The sequence below is a fragment of the Argopecten irradians genome, chromosome 7 (genome assembly GCF_041381155.1).
Source record: "Argopecten irradians isolate NY chromosome 7, Ai_NY, whole genome shotgun sequence".
Taxonomy (NCBI): Eukaryota; Metazoa; Mollusca; class Bivalvia; order Pectinida; family Pectinidae; genus Argopecten; species Argopecten irradians.
Window position 1 is genome coordinate 7,854,712 of NC_091140.1, and position 24,101 is coordinate 7,878,812.

At 36.1% G+C, this 24,101-nt stretch overlaps 16 non-coding genes across 16 annotated transcripts; all 16 read left to right on the plus strand.

The window, feature by feature from the left end:
• The first annotated feature begins 785 nt into the window (after positions 1–785).
• LOC138328648 (U1 spliceosomal RNA) lies at positions 786–949 on the plus strand. The gene has a single exon (XR_011209279.1). It is a non-coding gene; the product is annotated as a U1 spliceosomal RNA (small nuclear RNA).
• A 1,017-nt stretch (positions 950–1,966) lies between these two features.
• LOC138328649 (U1 spliceosomal RNA) lies at positions 1,967–2,130 on the plus strand. The gene has a single exon (XR_011209280.1). It is a non-coding gene; the product is annotated as a U1 spliceosomal RNA (small nuclear RNA).
• Positions 2,131–7,690: 5,560 nt separating this feature from the next.
• Positions 7,691–7,854, plus strand: LOC138328666 (U1 spliceosomal RNA). The gene has a single exon (XR_011209297.1). It is a non-coding gene; the product is annotated as a U1 spliceosomal RNA (small nuclear RNA).
• Positions 7,855–8,870: 1,016 nt separating this feature from the next.
• Positions 8,871–9,034, plus strand: LOC138328650 (U1 spliceosomal RNA). Its single transcript, XR_011209281.1, has one exon. It is a non-coding gene; the product is annotated as a U1 spliceosomal RNA (small nuclear RNA).
• A 1,013-nt stretch (positions 9,035–10,047) lies between these two features.
• LOC138328651 (U1 spliceosomal RNA) lies at positions 10,048–10,211 on the plus strand. Its single transcript, XR_011209282.1, has one exon. It is a non-coding gene; the product is annotated as a U1 spliceosomal RNA (small nuclear RNA).
• Positions 10,212–11,231: 1,020 nt separating this feature from the next.
• Positions 11,232–11,395, plus strand: LOC138328652 (U1 spliceosomal RNA). The gene has a single exon (XR_011209283.1). It is a non-coding gene; the product is annotated as a U1 spliceosomal RNA (small nuclear RNA).
• Positions 11,396–12,413: 1,018 nt separating this feature from the next.
• Positions 12,414–12,577, plus strand: LOC138328653 (U1 spliceosomal RNA). The gene has a single exon (XR_011209284.1). It is a non-coding gene; the product is annotated as a U1 spliceosomal RNA (small nuclear RNA).
• A 1,016-nt stretch (positions 12,578–13,593) lies between these two features.
• LOC138328654 (U1 spliceosomal RNA) lies at positions 13,594–13,757 on the plus strand. The gene has a single exon (XR_011209285.1). It is a non-coding gene; the product is annotated as a U1 spliceosomal RNA (small nuclear RNA).
• Positions 13,758–14,769: 1,012 nt separating this feature from the next.
• On the plus strand, positions 14,770–14,933 carry LOC138328655 (U1 spliceosomal RNA). Its single transcript, XR_011209286.1, has one exon. It is a non-coding gene; the product is annotated as a U1 spliceosomal RNA (small nuclear RNA).
• Positions 14,934–15,944: 1,011 nt separating this feature from the next.
• Positions 15,945–16,108, plus strand: LOC138328657 (U1 spliceosomal RNA). Its single transcript, XR_011209288.1, has one exon. It is a non-coding gene; the product is annotated as a U1 spliceosomal RNA (small nuclear RNA).
• A 1,013-nt stretch (positions 16,109–17,121) lies between these two features.
• Positions 17,122–17,285, plus strand: LOC138328658 (U1 spliceosomal RNA). The gene has a single exon (XR_011209289.1). It is a non-coding gene; the product is annotated as a U1 spliceosomal RNA (small nuclear RNA).
• A 1,016-nt stretch (positions 17,286–18,301) lies between these two features.
• LOC138328659 (U1 spliceosomal RNA) lies at positions 18,302–18,465 on the plus strand. The gene has a single exon (XR_011209290.1). It is a non-coding gene; the product is annotated as a U1 spliceosomal RNA (small nuclear RNA).
• A 1,021-nt stretch (positions 18,466–19,486) lies between these two features.
• LOC138328660 (U1 spliceosomal RNA) lies at positions 19,487–19,650 on the plus strand. The gene has a single exon (XR_011209291.1). It is a non-coding gene; the product is annotated as a U1 spliceosomal RNA (small nuclear RNA).
• Positions 19,651–20,677: 1,027 nt separating this feature from the next.
• Positions 20,678–20,841, plus strand: LOC138328661 (U1 spliceosomal RNA). Its single transcript, XR_011209292.1, has one exon. It is a non-coding gene; the product is annotated as a U1 spliceosomal RNA (small nuclear RNA).
• A 1,015-nt stretch (positions 20,842–21,856) lies between these two features.
• LOC138328662 (U1 spliceosomal RNA) lies at positions 21,857–22,020 on the plus strand. Its single transcript, XR_011209293.1, has one exon. It is a non-coding gene; the product is annotated as a U1 spliceosomal RNA (small nuclear RNA).
• A 1,020-nt stretch (positions 22,021–23,040) lies between these two features.
• Positions 23,041–23,204, plus strand: LOC138328663 (U1 spliceosomal RNA). Its single transcript, XR_011209294.1, has one exon. It is a non-coding gene; the product is annotated as a U1 spliceosomal RNA (small nuclear RNA).
• Positions 23,205–24,101: the final 897 nt, after the last annotated feature.

Below are 24,101 nucleotides of genomic sequence, written 5' to 3' on the forward strand. Positions count from 1 at the left end.
TATTTTGTTGTTGTTTTTTATCTTGGTTTTTTTGGGTTTTTTTTTTTCGTGTCGTATTGTTTATTTAATGGTTTAAATTATATATTCAAATACGATTCGTTGTTTAGCACAAACGAACGAATGGTCATTCGTAACAATGTTGTGGCCACGGGTGATTTCTGTATAACGCAGACAATCCCTGTTTGATAGCACGTTTGCTACGTCAAAAAAGGTGTATGTTCCAATGTTAGCAAATTCAGTGTGAAACGTGTTGTGCGGGCTTCTCAAAGATTAAAAATAGTTGGAAATTATACGAAACTAATAGTACTCACGGTGTATTGCCAATGCAAGGGAGATAACACGATAAAACATACGTATAGGATACGTTTGTTTGTGAATAAAAGAAAATTCCAAGTATCGCCTCCAAACTACGAGACGGCACAACATTTATCATGAGCAATAGCTGCATTGCATCGCCTATAGCGAAATTGCAAACATATAGACTTTGATAGCCGAGTTTCTGTTCTCTCGCATGACCCCAATACAGCCCGGCGAGGTGTTGGACAGAGTTCCCTCCCATGTCTCGGAATTAAATAGGATTGATAAATAAAAAATACTGTGTAATTTCGTCGTAATTTGCATCCATTTGCCTTTTCCTATCGTTTCTTATGTCAAAGTAAAGTGATTTAACGGAGTTGCATTGCACAACTCTGAGCACACGGTCGCAATATTATGTCGCAATTTATTCAAACATGTCTTCTTCGTTTTATTATAATATATACACTTCTTGCCTGGGCACGCAACTCATACTTACCTGGTACAGGGGATACCGTGATCAGCAAGGCGGTTCCCCCAGGTCGAGGCCCTTCCATTGCACTCCGGTCGGGCTGAACCCTGCGATAATCCCAAATGCGGATTACTCGGGTACGCTATTTTTAAGTGTGGGGGTCTGCGTTCGCGCTAACCCCTGGCCATAAACAATTAAAATTAAAAAAAACACAAATGATACTTTTAACATGTTTATGCATTAATTAGTGATTGATTGATTAATTAATCATTACATGCATTATTTTATTTTCGTTCTGATGTTTAAATTACATTTTGTTCCGATTCCTGTTTACTGCTCGAGTGGAATGATTTTTCATGTATTAAAATAAATCGCTTATCCGATATATTCATTCATTTCGTTTGTTTGTGTGTTGTATTTTGTTGTTGTTTTTTATCTTGGTTTTTTTGGGTTTTTTTTTTTTCGTGTCGTATTGTTTATTTAATGGTTTAAATTATATATTCAAATACGATTCGTTGTTTAGCACAAACGAACGAATGGTCATTCGTAACAATGTTGTGGCCACGGGTGATTTCTGTATAACGCAGACAATCCCTGTTTGATAGCACGTTTGCTACGTCAAAAAAGGTGTATGTTCCAATGTTAGCAAATTCAGTGTGAAACGTGTTGTGCGGGCTTCTCAAAGATTAAAATATTTGGAAATTATACGAAACTAATAGTACTCACGGTGAATTGCCAATGCAAGGGAGATAACACGATAAAACATACGTATAGGATACGTTTGTTTGTGAATAAAAGAAAATTCCAAGTATCGCCTCCAAACTACGAGACGGCACAACATTTATCATGAGCAATAGCTGCATTGCATCGCCTATAGCGAAATTGCAAACATATAGACTTTGATAGCCGAGTTTCTGTTCTCTCGCATGACCCCAATACAGCCCGGCGAGGTGTTGGACAGAGTTCCCTCCCATGTCTCGGAATTAAATAGGATTGATAAATAAAAAATACTGTGTAATTTCGTCGTAATTTGCATCCATTTGCCTTTTCCTATCGTTTCTTATGTCAAAGTAAAGTGATTTAACGGAGTTGCATTGCACAACTCTGAGCACACGGTCGCAATATTATGTCGCAATTTATTCAAACATGTCTTCTTCGTTTTATTATAATATATACACTTCTTGCCTGGGCACGCAACTCATACTTACCTGGTACAGGGGATACCGTGATCAGCAAGGCGGTTCCCCCAGGTCGAGGCCCTTCCATTGCACTCCGGTCGGGCTGAACCCTGCGATAATCCCAAATGCGGATTACTCGGGTACGCTATTTTTAAGTGTGGGGGTCTGCGTTCGCGCTAACCCCTGGCCATAAACAATTAAAATTAAAAAACACAAACGATACTTTTAACATGTTTATGCATTAATTAGTGATTGATTGATTAATTAATCATTACATGCATTATTTTATTTTCGTTCTGATGTTTAAATTACATTTTGTTCCGATTCCTGTTTACTGCTCGAGTGGAATGATTTTTCATGTATTAAAATAAATCGCTTATCCGATATATTCATTCATTTCGTTTGTTTGTGTGTTGTATTTTGTTGTTGTTTTTTATCTTGGTTTTTTTGGGTTTTTTTTTTTCGTGTCGTATTGTTTATTTAATGGTTTAAATTATATATTCAAATACGATTCGTTGTTTAGCACAAACGAACGAATGGTCATTCGTAACAATGTTGTGGCCACGGGTGATTTCTGTATATAACGCAGACAATCCCTGTTTGATAGCACGTTTGCTACGTCAAAAAAGGTGTATGTTCCAATGTTAGCAAATTCAGTGTGAAACGTGTTGTGCGGGCTTCTCAAAGATTAAAAATAGTTGGAAATTATACGAAACTAATAGTACTCACGGTGTATTGCCAATGCAAGGGAGATAACACGATAAAACATACGTATAGGATACGTTTGTTTGTGAATAAAAGAAAATTCCAAGTATCGCCTCCAAACTACGAGACGGCACGATGAATAAAATAGAACATTATTAGCCCAGGTCAGAATCATTACATGACAATTAGATTTTGATTATTTTTTAACATATTTGTCATTGATGAAGGTCATCATTATTTTATTTTTTTAATGTTAAATTTTTTTTTGTTTTGATTCCAATTTTTTTTGAAATTTTTCATTATTCACCGTTATGGGGCGGAATATCGATTTATTTTTCAAATCGTTTTATTTCTTGTATGGTACTTTATTTTTTGATTTATGTTTTTTTTTTATGTGTTTTTTTTTTTTTAATTGTTTTCCCTGTATTTTTTTTTTTCATTTTTCAAATTATTTATTTTTGGAACTCTGCTGCAATGCGACATCCTGAATTCAATAGCTGCTTGCTCGCATTTCAAAGTTTTTTCTCTATGAATTTTTTTTCTGCTCTATTTGATTTATTCAACTTTTTTTTTTTTGTTTTTTTAGCTTGCAACTTCTTTTTAGTAGGATCTGTTTTTTTTATGTACTGTCAGCTTTATTTATTTGCTTTTTAATTTTATTTTATTTTTTTCATTTTTTTTTGTTTGCGGGCTTTTTATAAGATTACCTTTTTCTGCTAAAATTGTATTGTGTTTTTTCTTGCAAATTACATATATATTATTGTTTAACGGTCAGAATATTAAGTATGATTTTTTTTTTTCGTTTCTTTATATCATTTTTTATCGCCTTCAAACTTTGCATTTTGCTGATGTGCAATTGTTGAGCGTTCGCAGTGACAGTGCACTCGGCGTTCTGTCGGCCTGTTACCGGAGACACGTGTTATAGATCGTTAAAAAGTTTCTGTTTTTCGCATGTTGCAATTTTGCTGTGTTTTTTTTGTATGTGGTCACACTTTTTTTTAAATAGGTCATTATATTAAATATGTACGTTTTTTTTTTCGTCGTAATTTGAATTTTATTTAATGTTTAACTTTTCAAAAAATTGATTTAACGGATTGCACTTGCAAAAAACGGGTTTGCAAAATTATCGCAATTTTCAAATTTTTTTTGTTATTTCATTTTGAAATTTTTCAATTTTATTTAGTGGGTTTATTTCTTGCATTTACGCACCTCGCACAACATAACGCAACAATTAATTTGTTGATGTTCCTTACATGTTCCCCTTTTTTACATTAATATGGGGAAACTTTTAATTAATTTAATTAAAAAACAAAAAAAAAAACTTTTTTTTGATAATTTTTTATTCACAATAGTTATTATTTTTTAACTTATTCGAGTTAAAATTTTGTTTGCTTTTTATTTTTTACTATTCCATGATTTACTTTGGTATTTAATTAGCAATATTTTTTTCTTGCTGTTTATTTTTTATTATTGTGATTGCAATTTAAAAAATTTGTTTTTTTGGTGACACTTTGCATTAATTTTTTTTCATTTTTAGTTTTACCGTACAGTGAATTTTTGTTTTAATGCATATGCCCTACTTTAGCATGTGTTGTTTTTATTTTTTTCGATTATTTTTTTTTTTTTTCCTGTTTTTTTATTTTTTGGTGCATTAAAACTGTTATGATTGTTTTTATTTTTTTTGGCAGCTTTACCTTTTTTTTTCAGTGTTTAAAAATTTGTTGTTTTTTTGCCTTAACGTTTTTATATCTGTCATTAATGTTTGAAAATTAAATTAAAAATCATTTTTTACATTTGAACGTTTGTTTTTTTATAATTCCAGTTTCTTTTTTGTGAGATATTTTAGATTTTTAAATATCACTGCATTTTTTGAAAGATTTTTTTTTATATTGCAAAATGTGATTTTTGCGAGTTTGATGTTCATGACCAAAAATTCGTGTTACTGAAAATCAAGTTTTTTACTGAGCCCTCCCATTGTTTGGTCCCTCTTATTGGAAGATTTAAATAAGTATAACGTATCCTGTGACAGTTTTTTCGTATTTTACAACTTGGTTTTAAAGCATTTTTTATTTGATTTATTTCAATGGTGCAAAATTTCAGTTTTTTTAAAAATTGTTTGTTTGATTTGAAATTTTTCATTGTCAATCATAGTTAGGTATTTTTTAAACGAAGGCTAAAAGCCAAGCGCTCTGTAATTAGTTTTTTTTACAATAAATTATTTCAAGTGCATGTTTCGTTAGAAACATCAACTATGATATATGTTTTTTTGTTGTGTTCGGGCTTTTTTGACAAAATTTGATTTCAATAATGAATTGATAAAACATACGGGTTTTTTAAGGATTTCGTTTAGTTTAAAAGTGCTCATCTGATCGAAGCCTTCGCCCGTTATTTTTCTTCATATTAAATGAAAAATGATAAAGGTAAGAAGAAATTTATAGTAAAAGATCGACTTACCTGATACTTCTTTGTTTCTGAATCTAGCGACATTTTGGCCGCTTTCAGAGACTTTTATACGAAACCTTTTTACAGATGAAGGTATCGTTATGGAGTTAGCCGACTCATTTTGTGAGGGGCTTCCCAAACTGAGTCGTTTTTGAGTCGTCATTGTGGAAGGTCCTATTGAGAAGCAAGAGGTCTTTTCTGCCCTACGGCACATGCAGAATAATAAGTCTCCTGGGAGCGACGGTCTTACTAAGGGAATTTTACCTCACTTTTTTTGATATTTTCAGGAATCAATTGTCGCACTTATCTTGTCATCCTGACCAGACATGTGCCATTAAGGGTCGTTCAATTTTTGAGAATTGCCACCTTTTAAGAAAATATTCTAGACTATGTTGATCAGAAAGACCTAAAATGTTCTTTTATTTCTCTCGATCAAGAAAAAGCTTTCGATAGAGTTAATTATACCTTTTTATTTCAAGTTTTGAATTCATATAATTTTGGTCCAGATTTTGTTAAGTGGGTTAGTATATTATATAATAATGTCTGTTCGTCCGTCATTGTCAATGGGTTTATATCTGACCCCTTCCCCATCACTCGTGGTGTGAGGCAAGGCTGCAGTTTATCTCCCCTTTTATATGTTTTGGTATTGGAACCCTTTGCTAAAAAGGTCCGTGACGATCCCGAAATAATTGGTGTTAAGTTGCCGGGTTCCTCTCAATCAGCTAAAATTTCCCTTTATGCCGATGACAGTACTGGTGTCTGCTGCTCTGATCATTCTATTTCAAAATTATTTTACTGGTGTGATTTATACGGCAAAGCGTCAGGGGCTAAACTGAATAAGCAGAAAACTAAGGGTATTTGGCTTGGGAAATGGAAATCACGTTCGGATCATCCTTTCGGCATAAGTTGGGTAGAGAAACACAAAATTTGCGGGGTTTTATTTGGCAATAACATTACCCCTGACGATGTTTGGCAGCCGGTGTTCCAAAAATTTTCAAGGACCTTAAATTTGTGGAAAATGCGAAATTTATCCTTAACTCAAAAATCATTAGTTATAAAGGTCCTTGCTTGTAGTAAAATTTGGTATGTCGGTACTGTTGTTCTAATGCCAAGGCATTATTTGGATCTTTTTCAGAGAACATTGTTTCGTTTTTTATGGAGTTCAAAGTCGGAGCCACTTGCGCGCTCAACAGCCTATGCACCCCCTACTAGTGGTGGCCTTAGTATTGTACATATTAAAAGTAAACTTCAATCTTTGTATATAAGACATTTACAGGCTTTTGTATTTAAGTCCACTGATTCCAAATGGCGATTTTTCACATTGTATTGGTTGTCATTGCATTTTCGCAAATTTCTCGGCTCTTTTGATAACTGTACGCCACACAGTGAGTATTGTCCTAGATTTTATTCACATTTGCACAATGTATTTTTAGAATATCAATCTCTATCTACTAAATCTAGTTTCGAGACGATTTCTACAAAAGAAACATATGTTAATCTGTTATCTTCTGTAATTAAACCTCCTAGAGTCATTAAACTTTTTCCATCTATTGATTTTAAGCCTGTTTTTCTCAATGTTTCAAATAAGTTTTTAGATACTCGTTCTAGGGATGTAGTTTTTAAGATTGTTCATGAAATTATTCCTGTTAATTTTCGGATGTACAAATTTGGCATTGAGGCATCGAAACATTGTACCTTCTGTGAAGGTTTTGAGACTATTTCACATTTATTTTTCGAGTGTTCTTTTATTCAGTCTTTAATTACTCTTGTAAATTCCTGGATACAACGGCTTTCAGAGAATCGTATCCCCATTGATTCGGCCCTTTGGCGATTCCATTCCCCGGTTTCTCTCACTCTAAAAGTTAAGTCTCTGGTTTTGTATCTAGTGGCAGAATCTTTATCTTCCATTTGGCATACCCGCTGCATCAAAAAGTATGACAGAAAGTCGCCAACTTCTGATTCTCTCGTCTGCCACTTTCTCAATAAAGTCATACTTCGAATTAAGTCTGACTTCTCTCGTTTCCCCAGGAACACGTTCTCTGAGTACTGGTGCTCAACCAAAATATTTTGTTCTTATGTTGATGATGAGTTAACTGTTAATTTACCGCTAGCCTAATTTTATCTTTTAATTTCTGATTTACTGAATGCTATGTTTTCAGTTTATATTGCCTAATTCTATAATGCTGATTAATAGATTAAATGTTGCCTAATTTAAGTCGTATATTTCTAATTGAATGAATGCTATGTTTTCAGTTAATGGATTATTTTTTTGCCTAATTTAATTCTTATATTTCTAATTGAATGAATGCTATGTTTTCAGTTAATGGATTAATTCGTGCCTAATTTGAGTCTTATATTTATGATTGAGTGAGGTCTATGTTTTCATCTAATTCTATAAATCTGATTAATGGATTAATTGTTGTCTAATTTAAGTCTTACATTGCTGATTGATAATTATTTGCTGTTTGATGTTTTAGTTAGTTTAAACCAAGTTTTCCATGTTGTACGTTTTAGTGTAGGGATAATTGCACCTTACCGCGGCTACCGGTTGTCCATATTCACTGGCGGCATTGGGGCATGTCTCAATGTCGTTTTTACTGTAAATACCTGAATAAAATTTTATTGAAACATAAAAAAAGGTTCCCCCAGGTCGAGGCCCTTCCATTGCACTCCGGTCGGGCTGAACCCTGCGATAATCCCAAATGCGGATTACTCGGGTACGCTATTTTTAAGTGTGGGGGTCTGCGTTCGCGCTAACCCCTGGCCATAAACAATTAAAATTAAAAAACACAAACGATACTTTTAACATGTTTATGCATTAATTAGTGATTGATTGATTAATTAATCATTACATGCATTATTTTATTTTCGTTCTGATGTTTAAATTACATTGTGTTCCGATTCCCGTTTACTGCTCGAGTGGAATGATTTTTCATGTATTAAAATAAATCGCTTATCCGATATATTCATTCATTTCGTTTGTTTGTGTGTTGTATTTTGTTGTTGTTTTTTATCTTGGTTTTTTTGGGTTTTTTTTTTTTCGTGTCGTATTGTTTATTTAATGGTTTAAATTATATATTCAAATACGATTCGTTGTTTGGCACAAACGAACGAATGGTCATTCGTAACAATGGTGTGGCCACGGGTGATTTCTATATAACGCAGACAATCCCTGTTTGATAGCACGTTTGCTACGTCAAAAAAGGTGTATGTTCCAATGTTAGCAAATTCAGTGTGAAACGTGTTGTGCGGGCTTCTCAAAGATTAAAAATAGTTGGAAATTATACGAAACTAATAGTACTCACGGTGTATTGCCAATGCAAGGGAGATAACACGATAAAACATACGTATAGGATACGTTTGTTTGTGAATAAAAGAAAATTCCAAGTATCGCCTCCAAACTACGAGACGGCACAACATTTATCATGAGCAATAGCTGCATTGCATCGCCTATAGCGAAATTGCAAACATATAGACTTTGATAGCCGAGTTTCTGTTCTCTCGCATGACCCCAATACAGCCCGGCGAGGTGTTGGACAGAGTTCCCTCCCATGTCTCGGAATTAAATAGGATTGATAAATAAAAAATACTGTGTAATTTCGTCGTAATTTGCATCCATTTGCCTTTTCCTATCGTTTCTTATGTCAAAGTAAAGTGATTTAACGGAGTTGCATTGCACAACTCTGAGCACACGGTCGCAATATTATGTCGCAATTTATTCAAACATGTCTTCTTCGTTTTATTATAATATATACACTTCTTGCCTGGGCACGCAACTCATACTTACCTGGTACAGGGGATACCGTGATCAGCAAGGCGGTTCCCCCAGGTCGAGGCCCTTCCATTGCACTCCGGTCGGGCTGAACCCTGCGATAATCCCAAATGCGGATTACTCGGGTACGCTATTTTTAAGTGTGGGGGTCTGCGTTCGCGCTAACCCCTGGCCATAAACAATTAAAATTAAAAAACACAAACGATACTTTTAACATGTTTATGCATTAATTAGTGATTGATTGATTAATTAATCATTACATGCATTATTTTATTTTCGTTCTGATGTTTAAATTACATTTTGTTCCGATTCCTGTTTACTGCTCGAGTGGAATGATTTTTCATGTATTAAAATAAATCGCTTATCCGATATATTCATTCATTTCGTTTGTTTGTGTGTTGTATTTTGTTGTTGTTTTTTATCTTGGTTTTTTTGGGTTTTTTTTTCGTGTCGTATTGTTTATTTAATGGTTTAAATTATATATTCAAATACGATTCGTTGTTTAGCACAAACGAACGAATGGTCATTCGTAACAATGTTGTGGCCACGGGTGATTTCTGTATAACGCAGACAATCCCTGTTTGATAGCACGTTTGCTACGTCAAAAAAGGTGTATGTTCCAATGTTAGCAAATTCAGTGTGAAACGTGTTGTGCGGGCTTCTCAAAGATTAAAAATAGTTGGAAATTATACGAAACTAATAGTACTCACGGTGTATTGCCAATGCAAGGGAGATAACACGATAAAACATACGTATAGGATACGTTTGTTTGTGAATAAAAGAAAATTCCAAGTATCGCCTCCAAACTACGAGACGGCACAACATTTATCATGAGCAATAGCTGCATTGCATCGCCTATAGCGAAATTGCAAACATATAGACTTTGATAGCCGAGTTTCTGTTCTCTCGCATGACCCCAATACAGCCCGGCGAGGTGTTGGACAGAGTTCCCTCCCATGTCTCGGAATTAAATAGGATTGATAAATAAAAAATACTGTGTAATTTCGTCGTAATTTGCATCCATTTGCCTTTTCCTATCGTTTCTTATGTCAAAGTAAAGTGATTTAACGGAGTTGCATTGCACAACTCTGAGCACACGGTCGCAATATTATGTCGCAATTTATTCAAACATGTCTTCTTCGTTTTTATTATAATATATACACTTCTGCCTGGGCACGCAACTCATACTTACCTGGTACAGGGGATACCGTGATCAGCAAGGCGGTTCCCCCAGGTCGAGGCCCTTCCATTGCACTCCGGTCGGGCTGAACCCTGCGATAATCCCAAATGCGGATTACTCGGGTACGCTATTTTTAAGTGTGGGGGTCTGCGTTCGCGCTAACCCCTGGCCATAAACAATTAAAATTTAAAAAAAAACACAAATGATACTTTTAACATGTTTATGCATTAATTAGTGATTGATTGATTAATTAATCATTTCATGCATTATTTTATTTTCGTTCTGATGTTTAAATTACATTTGTGTTCCGATTCCATTTTACTGCTCGAGTGGAATGATTTTTCATGTATTAAAATAAATCGCTTATCCGATATATTCATTCATTTTGTTTGTTTGTGTGTTGTATTTTGTTGTTGTTTTTTATCTTGGTTTTTTTGGGTTTTTTTTTTTTCGTGTCGTATTGTTTATTTAATGGTTTAAATTATATATTCAAATACGATTCGTTGTTTAGCACAAACGAACGAATGGTCATTCGTAACAATGGTGTGGCCACGGGTGATTTCTATATAACGCAGACAATCCCTGTTTGATAGCACGTTTGCTACGTCAAAAAAGGTGTATGTTCCAATGTTAGCAAATTCAGTGTGAAACGTGTTGTGCGGGCTTCTCAAAGATTAAAAATAGTTGGAAATTATACGAAACTAATAGTACTCACGGTGTATTGCCAATGCAAGGGAGATAACACGATAAAACATACGTATAGGATACGTTTGTTTGTGAATAAAAGAAAATTCCAAGTATCGCCTCCAAACTACGAGACGGCACAACATTTATCATGAGCAATAGCTGCATTGCATCGCCTATAGCGAAATTGCAAACATATAGACTTTGATAGCCGAGTTTCTGTTCTCTCGCATGACCCCAATACAGCCCGGCGAGGTGTTGGACAGAGTTCCCTCCCATGTCTCGGAATTAAATAGGATTGATAAATAAAAAATACTGTGTAATTTCGTCGTAATTTGCATCCATTTGCCTTTTCCTATCGTTTCTTATGTCAAAGTAAAGTGATTTAACGGAGTTGCATTGCACAACTCTGAGCACACGGTCGCAATATTATGTCGCAATTTATTCAAACATGTCTTCTTCGTTTTATTATAATATATACACTTCTGCCTGGGCACGCAACTCATACTTACCTGGTACAGGGGATACCGTGATCAGCAAGGCGGTTCCCCCAGGTCGAGGCCCTTCCATTGCACTCCGGTCGGGCTGAACCCTGCGATAATCCCAAATGCGGATTACTCGGGTACGCTATTTTTAAGTGTGGGGGTCTGCGTTCGCGCTAACCCCTGGCCATAAACAATTAAAATTAAAAAACACAAACGATACTTTTAACATGTTTATGCATTAATTAGTGATTGATTGATTAATTAATCATTACATGCATTATTTTATTTTCGTTCTGATGTTTAAATTACATTTTGTTCCGATTCCTGTTTACTGCTCGAGTGGAATGATTTTTCATGTATTAAAATAAATCGCTTATCCGATATATTCATTCATTTCGTTTGTTTGTGTGTTGTATTTTGTTGTTGTTTTTTTTATCTTGTTTTTTTTGGTTTTTTTTTTTTTCGTGTCGTATTGTTTATTTAATGGTTTAAATTATATATTCAAATACGATTCGTTGTTTAGCACAAACGAACGAATGGTCATTCGTAACAATGTTGTGGCCACGGGTGATTTCTGTATAACGCAGACAATCCCTGTTTGATAGCACGTTTGCTACGTCAAAAAAGGTGTATGTTCCAATGTTAGCAAATTCAGTGTGAAACGTGTTGTGCGGGCTTCTCAAAGATTAAAAATAGTTGGAAATTATACGAAACTAATAGTACTCACGGTGTATTGCCAATGCAAGGGAGATAACACGATAAAACATACGTATAGGATACGTTTGTTTGTGAATAAAAGAAAATTCCAAGTATCGCCTCCAAACTACGAGACGGCACAACATTTATCATGAGCAATAGCTGCATTGCATCGCCTATAGCGAAATTGCAAACATATAGACTTTGATAGCCGAGTTTCTGTTCTCTCGCATGACCCCAATACAGCCCGGCGAGGTGTTGGACAGAGTTCCCTCCCATGTCTCGGAATTAAATAGGATTGATAAATAAAAAATACTGTGTAATTTCGTCGTAATTTGCATCCATTTGCCTTTTCCTATCGTTTCTTATGTCAAAGTAAAGTGATTTAACGGAGTTGCATTGCACAACTCTGAGCACACGGTCGCAATATTATGTCGCAATTTATTCAAACATGTCTTCTTCGTTTTATTATAATATATACACTTCTTGCCTGGGCACGCAACTCATACTTACCTGGTACAGGGGATACCGTGATCAGCAAGGCGGTTCCCCCAGGTCGAGGCCCTTCCATTGCACTCCGGTCGGGCTGAACCCTGCGATAATCCCAAATGCGGATTACTCGGGTACGCTATTTTTAAGTGTGGGGGTCTGCGTTCGCGCTAACCCCTGGCCATAAACAATTAAAATTAAAAAACACAAATGATACTTTTAACATGTTTATGCATTAATTAGTGATTGATTGATTAATTAATCATTACATGCATTATTTTATTTTCGTTCTGATGTTTAAATTACATTGTGTTCCGATTCCCGTTTACTGCTCGAGTGGAATGATTTTTCATGTATTAAAATAAATCGCTTATCCGATATATTCATTCATTTCGTTTGTTTGTGTGTTGTATTTTGTTGTTGTTTTTTATCTTGGTTTTTTTGGGTTTTTTTTTTTTCGTGTCGTATTGTTTATTTAATGGTTTAAATTATATATTCAAATACGATTCGTTGTTTAGCACAAACGAACGAATGGTCATTCGTAACAATGTTGTGGCCACGGGTGATTTCTGTATAACGCAGACAATCCCTGTTTGATAGCACGTTTGCTACGTCAAAAAAGGTGTATGTTCCAATGTTAGCAAATTCAGTGTGAAACGTGTTGTGCGGGCTTCTCAAAGATTAAAAATAGTTGGAAATTATACGAAACTAATAGTACTCACGGTGTATTGCCAATGCAAGGGAGATAACACGATAAAACATACGTATAGGATACGTTTGTTTGTGAATAAAAGAAAATTCCAAGTATCGCCTCCAAACTACGAGACGGCACAACATTTATCATGAGCAATAGCTGCATTGCATCGCCTATAGCGAAATTGCAAACATATAGACTTTGATAGCCGAGTTTCTGTTCTCTCGCATGACCCCAATACAGCCCGGCGAGGTGTTGGACAGAGTTCCCTCCCATGTCTCGGAATTAAATAGGATTGATAAATAAAAAATACTGTGTAATTTCGTCGTAATTTGCATCCATTTGCCTTTTCCTATCGTTTCTTATGTCAAAGTAAAGTGATTTAACGGAGTTGCATTGCACAACTCTGAGCACACGGTCGCAATATTATGTCGCAATTTATTCAAACATGTCTTCTTCGTTTTATTATAATATATACACTTCTTGCCTGGGCACGCAACTCATACTTACCTGGTACAGGGGATACCGTGATCAGCAAGGCGGTTCCCCCAGGTCGAGGCCCTTCCATTGCACTCCGGTCGGGCTGAACCCTGCGATAATCCCAAATGCGGATTACTCGGGTACGCTATTTTTAAGTGTGGGGGTCTGCGTTCGCGCTAACCCCTGGCCATAAACAATTAAAATTAAAAAACACAAATGATACTTTTAACATGTTTATGCATTAATTAGTGATTGATTAATTAATCATTTCATGCATTATTTTATTTTCGTTCTGATGTTTAAATTACATTGTGTTCCGATTCCATTTTACTGCTCGAGTGGAATGATTTTTCATGTATTAAAATAAATCGCTTATCCGATATATTCATTCATTTTGTTTGTTTGTGTTTTGTATTTTGTTGTTGTTTTTTATCTTGTTTTTTTTGGGGTTTTTTTTTTTCGTGTCGTATTGTTTATTTAATGGTTTAAATTATATATTCAAATACGATTCGTTGTTTAGCACAAACGAACGAATGGTCATTCGTAACAATGTTGTGGCCACGGGTGATTTCTGTATAACGCAGACAATCCCTGTTTGATAGCACGTTTGCTACGTCAAAAAAGGTGTATGTTCCAATGTTAGCAAATTCAGTGTGAAACGTGTTGTGCGGGCTTCTCAAAGATTAAAAATAGTTGGAAATTATACGAAACTAATAGTACTCACGGTGTATTGCCAATGCAAGGGAGATAACACGATAAAACATACGTATAGGGTACGTTTGTTTGTGAATAAAAGAAAATTCCAAGTATCGCCTCCAAACTACGAGACGGCACAACATTTATCATGAGCAATAGCTGCATTGCATCGCCTATAGCGAAATTGCAAACATATAGACTTTGATAGCCGAGTTTCTGTTCTCTCGCATGACCCCAATACAGCCCGGCGAGGTGTTGGACAGAGTTCCCTCCCATGTCTCGGAATTGAATAGGATTGATAAATAAAAAATACTGTGTAATTTCGTCGTAATTTGCATCCATTTGCCTTTTCCTATCGTTTCTTATGTCAAAGTAAAGTGATTTAACGGAGTTGCATTGCACAACTCTGAGCACACGGTCGCAATATTATGTCGCAATTTATTCAAACATGTCTTCTTCGTTTTATTATAATATATACACTTCTTGCCTGGGCACGCAACTCATACTTACCTGGTACAGGGGATACCGTGATCAGCAAGGCGGTTCCCCCAGGTCGAGGCCCTTCCATTGCACTCCGGTCGGGCTGAACCCTGCGATAATCCCAAATGCGGATTACTCGGGTACGCTATTTTTAAGTGTGGGGGTCTGCGTTCGCGCTAACCCCTGGCCATAAACAATTAAAATTAAAAAACACAAATGATACTTTTAACATGTTTATGCATTAATTAGTGATTGATTAATTAATCATTTCATGCATTATTTTATTTTCGTTCTGATGTTTAAATTACATTGTGTTCCGATTCCCGTTTACTGCTCGAGTGGAATGATTTTTCATGTATTAAAATAAATCGCTTATCCGATATATTCATTCATTTCGTTTGTTTGTGTGTTGTATTTTGTTGTTGTTTTTTATCTTGGTTTTTTTGGGTTTTTTTTTTTCGTGTCGTATTGTTTATTTAATGGTTTAAATTATATATTCAAATACGATTCGTTGTTTAGCACAAACGAACGAATGGTCATTCGTAACAATGTTGTGGCCACGGGTGATTTCTGTATAACGCAGACAATCCCTGTTTGATAGCACGTTTGCTACGTCAAAAAAGGTGTATGTTCCAATGTTAGCAAATTCAGTGTGAAACGTGTTGTGCGGGCTTCTCAAAGATTAAAAATAGTTGGAAATTATACGAAACTAATAGTACTCACGGTGTATTGCCAATGCAAGGGAGATAACACGATAAAACATACGTATAGGATACGTTTGTTTGTGAATAAAAGAAAATTCCAAGTATCGCCTCCAAACTACGAGACGGCACAACATTTATCATGAGCAATAGCTGCATTGCATCGCCTATAGCGAAATTGCAAACATATAGACTTTGATAGCCGAGTTTCTGTTCTCTCGCATGACCCCAATACAGCCCGGCGAGGTGTTGGACAGAGTTCCCTCCCATGTCTCGGAATTAAATAGGATTGATAAATAAAAAAATACTGTGTAATTTCGTCGTAATTTGCATCCATTTGCCTTTTCCTATCGTTTCTTATGTCAAAGTAAAGTGATTTAACGGAGTTGCATTGCACAACTCTGAGCACACGGTCGCAATATTATGTCGCAATTTATTCAAACATGTCTTCTTCGTTTTATTATAATATATACACTTCTGCCTGGGCACGCAACTCATACTTACCTGGTACAGGGGATACCGTGATCAGCAAGGCGGTTCCCCCAGGTCGAGGCCCTTCCATTGCACTCCGGTCGGGCTGAACCCTGCGATAATCCCAAATGCGGATTACTCGGGTACGCTATTTTTAAGTGTGGGGGTCTGCGTTCGCGCTAACCCCTGGCCATAAACAATGAAAATTAAAAAAACACAAATGATACTTTTAACATGTTTATGCATTAATTAGTGATTGATTAATTAATCATTTCATGCATTATTTTATTTTCGTTCTGATGTTTAAATTACATTGTGTTCCGATTCCATTTTACTGCTCGAGTGGAATGATTTTTCATGTATTAAAATAAATCGCTTATCCGATATATTCATTCATTTCGTTTGTTTGTGTTTTGTATTTTTGTTGTTGTTTTTTATCTTGTTTTTTTGGGGTTTTTTTTTTTCGTGTCGTATTGTTTATTTAATGGTTTAAATTATATATTCAAATACGATTCGTTGTTTAGCACAAACGAACGAATGGTCATTCGTAACAATGGTGTGGCCACGGGTGATTTCTATATAACGCAGACAATCCCTGTTTGATAGCACGTTTGCTACGTCAAAAAAGGTGTATGTTCCAATGTTAGCAAATTCAGTGTGAAACGTGTTGTGCGGGCTTCTCAAAGATTAAAAATAGTTGGAAATTATACGAAACTAATAGTACTCACGGTGTATTGCCAATGCAAGGGAGATAACACGATAAAACATACGTATAGGATACGTTTGTTTGTGAATAAAAGAAAATTCCAAGTATCGCCTCCAAACTACGAGACGGCACAACATTTATCATGAGCAATAGCTGCATTGCATCGCCTATAGCGAAATTGCAAACATATAGACTTTGATAGCCGAGTTTCTGTTCTCTCGCATGACCCCAATACAGCCCGGCGAGGTGTTGGACAGAGTTCCCTCCCATGTCTCGGAATTAAATAGGATTGATAAATAAAAAATACTGTGTAATTTCGTCGTAATTTGCATCCATTTGCCTTTTCCTATCGTTTCTTATGTCAAAGTAAAGTGATTTAACGGAGTTGCATTGCACAACTCTGAGCACACGGTCGCAATATTATGTCGCAATTTATTCAAACATGTCTTCTTCGTTTTATTATAATATATACACTTCTTGCCTGGGCACGCAACTCATACTTACCTGGTACAGGGGATACCGTGATCAGCAAGGCGGTTCCCCCAGGTCGAGGCCCTTCCATTGCACTCCGGTCGGGCTGAACCCTGCGATAATCCCAAATGCGGATTACTCGGGTACGCTATTTTTAAGTGTGGGGGTCTGCGTTCGCGCTAACCCCTGGCCATAAACAATTAAAATTAAAAAACACAAATGATACTTTTAACATGTTTATGCATTAATTAGTGATTGATTGATTAATTAATCATTACATGCATTATTTTATTTTCGTTCTGATGTTTAAATTACATTGTGTTCCGATTCCCGTTTACTGCTCGAGTGGAATGATTTTTCATGTATTAAAATAAATCGCTTATCCGATATATTCATTCATTTCGTTTGTTTGTGTGTTGTATTTTGTTGTTGTTTTTTATCTTGGTTTTTTTGGGTTTTTTTTTTTTCGTGTCGTATTGTTTATTTAATGGTTTAAATTATATATTCAAATACGATTCGTTGTTTAGCACAAACGAACGAATGGTCATTCGTAACAATGGTGTGGCCACGGGTGATTTCTATATAACGCAGACAATCCCTGTTTGATAGCACGTTTGCTACGTCAAAAAAGGTGTATGTTCCAATGTTAGCAAATTCAGTGTGAAACGTGTTGTGCGGGCTTCTCAAAGATTAAAAATAGTTGGAAATTATACGAAACTAATAGTACTCACGGTGTATTGCCAATGCAAGGGAGATAACACGATAAAACATACGTATAGGATACGTTTGTTTGTGAATAAAAGAAAATTCCAAGTATCGCCTCCAAACTACGAGACGGCACAACATTTATCATGAGCAATAGCTGCATTGCATCGCCTATAGCGAAATTGCAAACATATAGACTTTGATAGCCGAGTTTCTGTTCTCTCGCATGACCCCAATACAGCCCGGCGAGGTGTTGGACAGAGTTCCCTCCCATGTCTCGGAATTAAATAGGATTGATAAATAAAAAATACTGTGTAATTTCGTCGTAATTTGCATCCATTTGCCTTTTCCTATCGTTTCTTATGTCAAAGTAAAGTGATTTAACGGAGTTGCATTGCACAACTCTGAGCACACGGTCGCAATATTATGTCGCAATTTATTCAAACATGTCTTCTTCGTTTTATTATAATATATACACTTCTGGCCTGGGCACGCAACTCATACTTACCTGGTACAGGGGATACCGTGATCAGCAAGGCGGTTCCCCCAGGTCGAGGCCCTTCCATTGCACTCCGGTCGGGCTGAACCCTGCGATAATCCCAAATGCGGATTACTCGGGTACGCTATTTTTAAGTGTGGGGGTCTGCGTTCGCGCTAACCCCTGGCCATAAACAATTAAAATTTAAAAAAAAACACAAATGATACTTTTAACATGTTTATGCATTAATTAGTGATGATTGATTAATTAATCATTTCATGCATTATTTTATTTTCGTTCTGATGTTTAAATTACATTGTGTTCCGATTCCATTTTACTGCTCGAGTGGAATGATTTTTCATGTATTAAAATAAATCGCTTATCCGATATATTCATTCATTTTGTTTGTTTTGTGTTTGTATTTTGTTGTTGTTTTTTATCTTGTTTTTTTGGGGGTCTTTTTTTTTTCGTGTCGTATTGTTTATTTAATGGTTTAAATTATATATTCAAATACGATTCGTTGTTTAGCACAAACGAACGAATGGTCATTCGTAACAATGGTGTGGCCACGGGTGATTTCTATATAACGCAGACAATCCCTGTTTGATAGCACGTTTGCTACGTCAAAAAAGGTGTATGTTCCAATGTTAGCAAATTCAGTGTGAAACGTGTTGTGCGGGCTTCTCAAAGATTAAAAATAGTTGGAAATTATACGAAACTAATAGTACTCACGGTGTATTGCCAATGCAAGGGAGATAACACGATAAAACATACGTATAGGATACGTTTGTTTGTGAATAAAAGAAAATTCCAAGTATCGCCTCCAAACTACGAGACGGCACAACATTTATCATGAGCAATAGCTGCATTGCATCGCCTATAGCGAAATTGCAAACATATAGACTTTGATAGCCGAGTTTCTGTTCTCTCGCATGACCCCAATACAGCCCGGCGAGGTGTTGGACAGAGTTCCCTCCCATGTCTCGGAATTAAATAGGATTGATAAATAAAAAATACTGTGTAATTTCGTCGTAATTTGCATCCATTTGCCTTTTCCTATCGTTTCTTATGTCAAAGTAAAGTGATTTAACGGAGTTGCATTGCACAACTCTGAGCACACGGTCGCAATATTATGTCGCAATTTATTCAAACCATGTCTTCTTCGTTTTATTATAATATATACACTTCTTGCCTGGGCACGCAACTCATACTTACCTGGTACAGGGGATACCGTGATCAGCAAGGCGGTTCCCCCAGGTCGAGGCCCTTCCATTGCACTCCGGTCGGGCTGAACCCTGCGATAATCCCAAATGCGGATTACTCGGGTACGCTATTTTTAAGTGTGGGGGTCTGCGTTCGCGCTAACCCCTGGCCATAAACAATTAAAATTAAAAAACACAAACACAAATGATACTTTTAACATGTTTATGCATTAATTAGTGATTGATTGATTAATTAATCATTTCATGCATTATTTTATTTTCGTTCTGATGTTTAAATTACATTGTGTTCCGATTCCATTTTACTGCTCGAGTGGAATGATTTTTCATGTATTAAAATAAAATCGCTTATCCGATATATTCATTCATTTCGTTTGTTTGTGTGTTGTATTTTGTTGTTGTTTTTTATCTTGTTTTTTTTTTTTTGGTTTTTTTTTTTTTCGTGTCGTATTGTTTATTTAATGGTTTAAATTATATATTCAAATACGATTCGTTGTTTGGCACAAACGAACGAATGGTCATTCGTAACAATGGTGTGGCCACGGGTGATTTCTATATAACGCAGACAATCCCTGTTTGATAGCACGTTTGCTACGTCAAAAAAGGTGTATGTTCCAATGTTAGCAAATTCAGTGTGAAACGTGTTGTGCGGGCTTCTCAAAGATTAAAATATTTGGAAATTATACGAAACTAATAGTACTCACGGTGAATTGCCAATACAAGGGAGATAACACGATAAAACATACGCATAGGATACGTTTCTTTGTGAATAAAAGAAAATTCCAAGTATCGCCTCCAAACTACGAGACGGCACAACATTTATCATGAGCAATAGCTGCATTGCATCGCCTATAGCGAAATTGCAAACATATAGACTTTGATAGCCGAGTTTCTGTTCTCTCGCATGACCCCAATACAGCCCGGCGAGGTGTTGGACAGAGTTCCCTCCCATGTCTCGGAATTAAATAGGATTGATAAATAAAAAATACTGTGTAATTTCGTCGTAATTTGCATCCATTTGCCTTTTCCTATCGTTTCTTATGTCAAAGTAAAGTGATTTAACGGAGTTGCATTGCACAACTCTGAGCACACGGTCGCAATATTATGTCGCAATTTATTCAAACATGTCTTCTTCGTTTTATTATAATATATACACTTCTTGCCTGGGCACGCAACTCATACTTACCTGGTACAGGGGATACCGTGATCAGCAAGGCGGTTCCCCCAGGTCGAGGCCCTTCCATTGCACTCCGGTCGGGCTGAACCCTGCGATAATCCCAAATGCGGATTACTCGGGTACGCTATTTTTAAGTGTGGGGGTCTGCGTTCGCGCTAACCCCTGGCCATAAACAATTAAAATTAAAAAAAACACAAATGATACTTTTAACATGTTTATGCATTAATTAGTGATTGATTGATTAATTAATTTACATGCATTATTTTATTTTCGTTCTGATGTTTAAATTACATTTTGTTCCGATTCCTGTTTACTGCTCGAGTGGAATGATTTTTCATGTATTAAAATAAATCGCTTATCCGATATATTCATTCATTTCGTTTGTTTGTGTGTTGTATTTTGTTGTTGTTTTTTATCTTGGTTTTTTTGGGTTTTTTTTTTCGTGTCGTATTGTTTATTTAATGGTTTAAATTATATATTCAAATACGATTCGTTGTTTAGCACAAACGAACGAATGGTCATTCGTAACAATGTTGTGGCCACGGGTGATTTCTGTATAACGCAGACAATCCCTGTTTGATAGCACGTTTGCTACGTCAAAAAAGGTGTATGTTCCAATGTTAGCAAATTCAGTGTGAAACGTGTTGTGCGGGCTTCTCAAAGATTAAAAATAGTTGGAAATTATACGAAACTAATAGTACTCACGGTGTATTGCCAATGCAAGGGAGATAACACGATAAAACATACGTATAGGATACGTTTGTTTGTGAATAAAAGAAAATTCCAAGTATCGCCTCCAAACTACGAGACGGCACAACATTTATCATGAGCAATAGCTGCATTGCATCGCCTATAGCGAAATTGCAAACATATAGACTTTGATAGCCGAGTTTCTGTTCTCTCGCATGACCCCAATACAGCCCGGCGAGGTGTTGGACAGAGTTCCCTCCCATGTCTCGGAATTAAATAGGATTGATAAATAAAAAATACTGTGTAATTTCGTCGTAATTTGCATCCATTTGCCTTTTCCTATCGTTTCTTATGTCAAAGTAAAGTGATTTAACGGAGTTGCATTGCACAACTCTGAGCACACGGTCGCAATATTTATGTCGCAATTTATTCAAACATGTCTTCTTCGTTTTATTATAATATATACACTTCTTGCCTGGGCACGCAACTCATACTTACCTGGTACAGGGGATACCGTGATCAGCAAGGCGGTTCCCCCAGGTCGAGGCCCTTCCATTGCACTCCGGTCGGGCTGAACCCTGCGATAATCCCAAATGCGGATTACTCGGGTACGCTATTTTTAAGTGTGGGGGTCTGCGTTCGCGCTAACCCCTGGCCATAAACAATTAAAATTAAAAAACACAAATGATACTTTTAACATGTTTATGCATTAATTAGTGATTGATTGATTAATTAATCATTACATGCATTATTTTATTTTCGTTCTGATGTTTAAATTACATTGTGTTCCGATTCCCGTTTACTGCTCGAGTGGAATGATTTTTCATGTATTAAAATAAATCGCTTATCCGATATATTCATTCATTTCGTTTGTTTGTGTGTGTGTTGTATTTTTGTTGTTGTTTTTTATCTTGGTTTTTTTGGGTTTTTTTTTTTCGTGTCGTATTGTTTATTTAATGGTTTAAATTATATATTCAAATACGATTCGTTGTTTAGCACAAACGAACGAATGGTCATTCGTAACAATGTTGTGGCCACGGGTGATTTCTGTATAACGCAGACAATCCCTGTTTGATAGCACGTTTGCTACGTCAAAAAAGGTGTATGTTCCAATGTTAGCAAATTCAGTGTGAAACGTGTTGTGCGGGCTTCTCAAAGATTAAAAATAGTTGGAAATTATACGAAACTAATAGTACTCACGGTGTATTGCCAATGCAAGGGAGATAACACGATAAAACATACGTATAGGATACGTTTGTTTGTGAATAAAAGAAAATTCCAAGTATCGCCTCCAAACTACGAGACGGCACAACATTTATCATGAGCAATAGCTGCATTGCATCGCCTATAGCGAAATTGCAAACATATAGACTTTGATAGCCGAGTTTCTGTTCTCTCGCATGACCCCAATACAGCCCGGCGAGGTGTTGGACAGAGTTCCCTCCCATGTCTCGGAATTAAATAGGATTGATAAATAAAAAATACTGTGTAATTTCGTCGTAATTTGCATCCATTTGCCTTTTCCTATCGTTTCTTATGTCAAAGTAAAGTGATTTAACGGAGTTGCATTGCACAACTCTGAGCACACGGTCGCAATATTATGTCGCAATTTATTCAAACATGTCTTCTTCGTTTTATTATAATATATACACTTCTTGCCTGGGCACGCAACTCATACTTACCTGGTACAGGGGATACCGTGATCAGCAAGGCGGTTCCCCCAGGTCGAGGCCCTTCCATTGCACTCCGGTCGGGCTGAACCCTGCGATAATCCCAAATGCGGATTACTCGGGTACGCTATTTTTAAGTGTGGGGGTCTGCGTTCGCGCTAACCCCTGGCCATAAACAATTAAAATTAAAAAACACAAACGATACTTTTAACATGTTTATGCATTAATTAGTGATTGATTGATTAATTAATCATTACATGCATTATTTTATTTTCGTTCTGATGTTTAAATTACATTTTGTTCCGATTCCTGTTTACTGCTCGAGTGGAATGATTTTTCATGTATTAAAATAAATCGCTTATCCGATATATTCATTCATTTCGTTTGTTTGTGTGTTGTATTTTGTTGTTGTTTTTTATCTTGGTTTTTTTGGGTTTTTTTTTTTCGTGTCGTATTGTTTATTTAATGGTTTAAATTATATATTCAAATACGATTCGTTGTTTAGCACAAACGAACGAATGGTCATTCGTAACAATGTTGTGGCCACGGGTGATTTCTGTATAACGCAGACAATCCCTGTTTGATAGCACGTTTGCTACGTCAAAAAAGGTGTATGTTCCAATGTTAGCAAATTCAGTGTGAAACGTGTTGTGCGGGCTTCTCAAAGATTAAAAATAGTTGGAAATTATACGAAACTAATAGTACTCACGGTGTATTGCCAATGCAAGGGAGATAACACGATAAAACATACGTATAGGATACGTTTGTTTGTGAATAAAAGAAAATTCCAAGTATCGCCTCCAAACTACGAGACGGCACAACATTTATCCATGAGCAATAGCTGCATTGCATCGCCTATAGCGAAATTGCAAACATATAGACTTTGATAGCCGAGTTTCTGTTCTCTCGCATGACCCCAATACAGCCCGGCGAGGTGTTGGACAGAGTTCCCTCCCATGTCTCGGAATTAAATAGGATTGATAAATAAAAAATACTGTGTAATTTCGTCGTAATTTGCATCCATTTGCCTTTTCCTATCGTTTCTTATGTCAAAGTAAAGTGATT